The following is a 6,000-nucleotide window of genomic DNA, read 5'->3' as shown; positions in this document are numbered from 1 at the left end:
AGGGACACTTATACCTATATCCTTTCAGAGTGACTCTTGACAACAGAGTGCTCCAGAGTTGGTCACGTTCAATGAAATATACTTTTATATTTCATCTACATGCCATACCAGCATCTTCACGCTCTTTGATTAAGAGGATAATCAACCTATATAGCACACAACGATCTATACTTGATATGTCTATCATCTTAGTAATAGCATATCATTTGATCGCAAACTCATTTAAAGACTAAATGATATATCCTCCTATATCGAATCAAATAGTCTTAAGGACTTCATCACATAACAGGAGTTCAAAATAAGATGTACACAGTGATGAAAAATTAAATAATATTTATTAATTTAATAATTTATATACAATTACAATGATAAGCACAATCGTCAACAGGCTGATGATTGATTTTGGGACATAATTTTTAACACAGTGGGTTCTAGAGGAGAATATACTTAGCCACCCGACCGACTCTTTAGTATGAAAATACTTCGATGCAAAGCATCCGCACTTTACGAGTGATCTGCGTAATATCCGACTTGATCTAGCGGCAGATGGATTTAATCTCTTTGGCAATCTGAATACCTCTTACAAAATATGTCACCTTAGAAGTGCATGAAAGAATCATTTATTTTCATATCACTATTGATTCTGAATCCGAAAGTATTAGATAATAAAATTGATGTATATCTACGATCTTTAATCAATGATCTGAAAGAGCTATGAGAAAATGAGGTACATACATATGATTCTATGAGTCGAAGTAATTTTAAGTTGCATGTTTCGATTCTATGGACTATAAGTGATTTTTCTGCATATGAAAATTTATTTGGATGGAGCACCAAAGGATATCTTGCATGTCCAATATGCAATAGGGATGCATCTTCCTTATATTTAAAGCATAGACAGAAAATATATTTCATGGGTCATCGACGGTTTCTTCCTGCTAATCATTCTTGGAGGATCCGTTATAACCAATATTTTGATGGTAAGTTCGACTGACGTCTGCCATCTAAGGAGTTAAGTAGAGTAAAAATTTTAGAACAACTTGAAGTCATTGAAAATATCTAATTTGAAAAAATATCAGATACTCGTAAGTGGAAGCGTACTGAAGCTGAGCTGAATTGGATGAAGCGAAGCATCTTTTTCGAACTACAGTAATGGAAGCAGCTACTACATCATAATTTGGATGTAATACATATTGAAAAGAATATTTATGATAATATCATTGGTACTGTATTGAATATGCCAGAAAAATATAAAAGATAGTACAAAAGCTCATCTTGATTTACAGAAAATAAAAATTTGATTGGAGTTGCATTTAGTTCGTCGAGATGAAAGATTTTTTATGCCATTTACATGTTATTCACTATTTAGTAAAGAAAAGAAGAATTTCTGTGGATAGTTTAAAATTATAAAGTTTCCTGATACATACGCTTCAAACGTATCATAGTGTGTTGGGAACAACGACGGCAATATCTCTGATATGAAAAGTCATGACTCCTATGTGATGATGCAACGTTTGCTTCCTGTGGTCATGCGTGGCTATTTGGGTGGTGATGTTCCAACTGTATTGATTGAGCTGGGAGTGTTCTTCCGAGAATTGTATTGCCGAAAATTAAAAATTAACTTACTTGAGAGATCAGAGAAGGATATCGTACTCATTCTTTGTAAGTTAGAAAAAAAAATTTACCATCATTTTTTGATGTTATGGTGCATCTGGTTGTTTATCTTTCAAAGGAAGCTCTTTTGATCGGACCGATACATTATCGATGGATGTATCCTATTGAAAGGTAAAAAAATTATACGTACTTTTTTATATCAATTTTAAGATATAAATATATTTTTAAAATTTAAATTTATTTTTATTTACAAATTTTTGTGTACTTTAAAAAAGTATGTGTGCAATAAAGCAAGGCCTGAAGGGTCTATAGCGGAAGCATATGTAGCTATAGAGTGTGTCACATTCTACTCAATGTATCTTAGTGATATCGAAATAAGATTCAATCGTATAGATCGTAACGCAGATCATGAATAGAATGATAATGAACCGACATTGTCTATATTTAAATAAATAGTTCGATCTATTGGTGCAAGGAGATAGAAATTTATGGATGTGAACGAGCTATCCAAGACACATTTTTACGTTCCAAATAATTGTGAAGAAATTAAAGATTTTATTGAGTAAGTACCGTTTTACTATACTGTTTAATATTTTAAGTAAATTTTTCATATCGATGTAAAATTAAAAATTATAACTTCTTGCAGTGAGCACAAGAGTATACTATGTAGAGAGAATAATACAGATACCGATGATCGACATAAGAAAAAATTTATAAAATAGTTTGGTGATCTTGTAAGTTGTATTAGTGATACATTATTTATTTAATTATAAGTGATATTATTTGAACCAACATAATTTTTTATGTTATGGTGTAGATAAAACATAAGTATTTCAATAAAGAAGTGGGTGCGACCGATGAGTTATACGATTTAGCATGTGGTCTCGATCGAAGGATTAATCACTACGCATTCGGTATCATTGGAGAAATGAGATTTCACATAAAGGAGCTTGAGATACAACAACGGATCTAGAATAGTGGGATTGCTACAACAGGATATGAAGGAAAAGAAAAGATTGATTATTATGGTGTACTGGTAGATATCATAGAACTGAAGTATGGGTTTAGTAATTCTGTATTTTTATTTCAATATGAATGGTGAGATATTAGTAATAAAAAAATCAGTATTCATATCGATACAAACTTTATCAGTGTAAATTTTGCACGAATATGGTACCAAAATGAGCCGTATATATTAGTAACTCAAGCGAAACAAGTAATATATTTGAAAGATCTAAAGTATCAAGGTAATAGACATGTTGTATAAAAAATAATACCTAGAGGCGTATATGACAGACCAACCTGATTAGAGATGGATGAAAATTCAGATTTACATAAATAAAAAAAATTTTAGCAAAAAGAACAAATATTAGATGAGCTTTTGGTTGATGAAGAACTTGTAACGGCACCTTTGAATAGGACTAATCTGTCATCCAACGAAGTTGAAGTTGATTTTGTATTTAATCTTGATGAGTCGGAGGGTGACGATCAGTTCATAAATGACGATAAGATAGAAGACGACACATATATCGATTATTGTGATTCAGAGAAGGATTTACATATCGAGAAAGATACGAATATTGATGAGTAGATCTATATTCTTCGTTCAATCTTCTCTTACAATAATGGTATGCGATATAATTGTATTCATTAGAATATTATTTAATTATTATTATTATTATTTAATATTATATTTATTTATATGTCAATTATTACAGATATGGCATCAGGAGACAGACGATGACGTCCACATTCACAATTTATTTCGAAGGTTGAGATATCTTCATCGATCTCTGTTGCCGCACTGGCTCTACTGTCAGAGGGTCCTGCACTGACAGGTCCTAGTGAGATGGATCCCAGTGAGGCAAGTCTGAGTGAGACGAGTCCGAGTGATATTATTATACTTTTTATATAATAAAATTTGATTCTTTTATTTGAATCATACTAATAATTTATTTATTATTGTTTCATGTCAGTCTTCATCAGTAGTGAGGTGAGGGCGAGGGCCATCGAAGAACCTCGCTCTAGAGTGTTGGAGACGCGAGCACTTGGGATAGTGTCTCCAGATCGAGATACCAGCCAACTACACCAGACCCATTAGGAGATGGTGCGAGCCATGGCAGACTGAGCTGGGCATTATATGCCAGTTATGTCCCTGTAATGCTCTTCGATTGACGTCACATTCTATCGACTCAGAGAAAGATTTTCTACACCCACTTATAGGTAAAATAAATTATATTATGAATATTTAATTTACATAGTATTCTTCTAATATTTATTATTGGTAGGGTGTATTCGATATCATTGATTTTGAGGAGGATCGTGTAAGGCGAGCTGTAGACACTCATCTATCGTTGCGTTTTAAGGATTATCGCCATCACATGCATCAGCATTGGTACCATATGGTACAGGATCATGGAGAGGAGGTAGTGCAGCAGCGGCCCTATGACGGCATCACTATGGACGATTGGACTGTCATATGCCGGCATTACGAGGATCCGACATATCAGGCTACACATCTAAACTTCTTTATTTTTTAGAGTTTAATGACTGAATCATTTATTCTTAAATTAAATTTGTTATCTACTAATTTGATTGATAATTTTATAGAGACGATGTGTCCAGAATGTCGTGAATCGGACGAGACAGATCGTGCCACATTATGGGAGTTCGAGATCGTTCGCTCATCATATGGAGCACATAGTAGATAATTTTTAATTAGCATATAATTATCTAGTTGTTTAAAATTTTTTAATTAATTTTTAATTTACAGAGAGATGCTGAGAGTGGCGAGCTTCCTGATAGGATCGATATCTACCAGCGGACCCATCAGCGACGGTCAAGGGAGTGGACAACGGGGAGCCAAGAGTTTTTTGTAATTTTTTTTAATTATTTTTTCATTTGCAGTCTAATTTTTATTACAAAATTAAAATAACTATAACTTTAATTTTCATGACCGTATGACAGACATGAGATCCCAGCCTATCCTTGAGGGCTCGACCACACCCACAGATGATGAGATCTGTGATCGGGTGCTCGGTATGAGATCCTGTTATGTTAGAGGTTTAGGGTATGGGATCACTGCTCCCTCATCCTTATGCTCAACTAGGGCTGACATCCATTCTACATGCGAGGCTCGGCTGATGGAGGTGCAGAGGCAGGCTGCTACAGATCGACAACAGACTGCTACAGATCGACAGCAGGCTGAGCAGTGAGCTCAGGAGTTTGCTACACGCATCGACGAGTATCAGCAGCTCTACATCCAGATGATGGAGTGGGTGGTATAGATGGAGCAGACGATACAGCTGATAAGACAGCAACAGATCGGTCTAAGTTCTATCATCAGTCCGAGCTCCGTCGAGCACTCTTCTTCCCTAGCTCATTCTCTAGATGTCGATATTTGATGGCTTATTCATATATTTTTTTATTTTAAACTTCTTATAATTTTAATTTAATATAATAAAATAATAAAATTTATTTATCACTTTATTATATAAATTTTTTATTTTAATTTTTTTATAATTTATAAAAAATATTATACATATAAATTAAAAATATATATTTATAAATTATTTTTTAAAAAAATATGACTAAATTATTAGCAACTAAATTATTTTTGATAAAAGATTCATCACCAAAAATATTTTACTAATACAATTTAATTTTTCAAGAATAATTATTAGCGATGTAAATTTTTATCAAAAATTATCTTATTTATGGTGTAATATTTTCATCACTAATACTATTTAATTTTATTTTTTAAATTTTTTTTTAATAAATTAATAGTGATGAAATATTTTTGTTGTAAAAAATTTTTTTTGTGATGTAAAATTTTCATCATTAAAACTTTTTGAATTAATAGTGACAAAAATATTTTTATCACTATTATTTTTTTATTTATTAGCGACAGTATTGTTCATCACAAATATTTTTTTATGATTAAAATTTTTTATTTTTAATTTTTTAATGATAAAAAATATTCATCGTAAATATCTTTTATTAGCGATGAAATTTTTTTTCATTATAAAATATTATCAACGATATGATTATTTGTGATGAATAATAAGTGATGAATATTTTATCGCTAATAACTATTAGCGACGAAAATTTTTCATCACTAATAACTTATTTTGTTGTAGTGTTTAGCTAGGAGGCCTTGCATACACAAACATCAAAGCGGGCAACATTAATTCTAAGTGATTATGGGTAAAACTATATAATATTTAGTTTATTGTACTATTTTATTTAGTTGAAATGAATATATATGATTATTTGACGGTTGTTAATTTGTATAGTTTCAATGACGATCATATGGTGACCCATATTTTGATTAAAATTTTTAAGAGCAAGTATGACGATCCTTACTCTTAATGGAAGAAGATTCCA

This window comes from Elaeis guineensis, chromosome 5 (assembly GCF_000442705.2).
Source record: "Elaeis guineensis isolate ETL-2024a chromosome 5, EG11, whole genome shotgun sequence".
NCBI lineage: Eukaryota > Viridiplantae > Streptophyta > Magnoliopsida > Arecales > Arecaceae > Elaeis > Elaeis guineensis.
Note: the sequence above shows the minus strand (reverse complement) of the source record.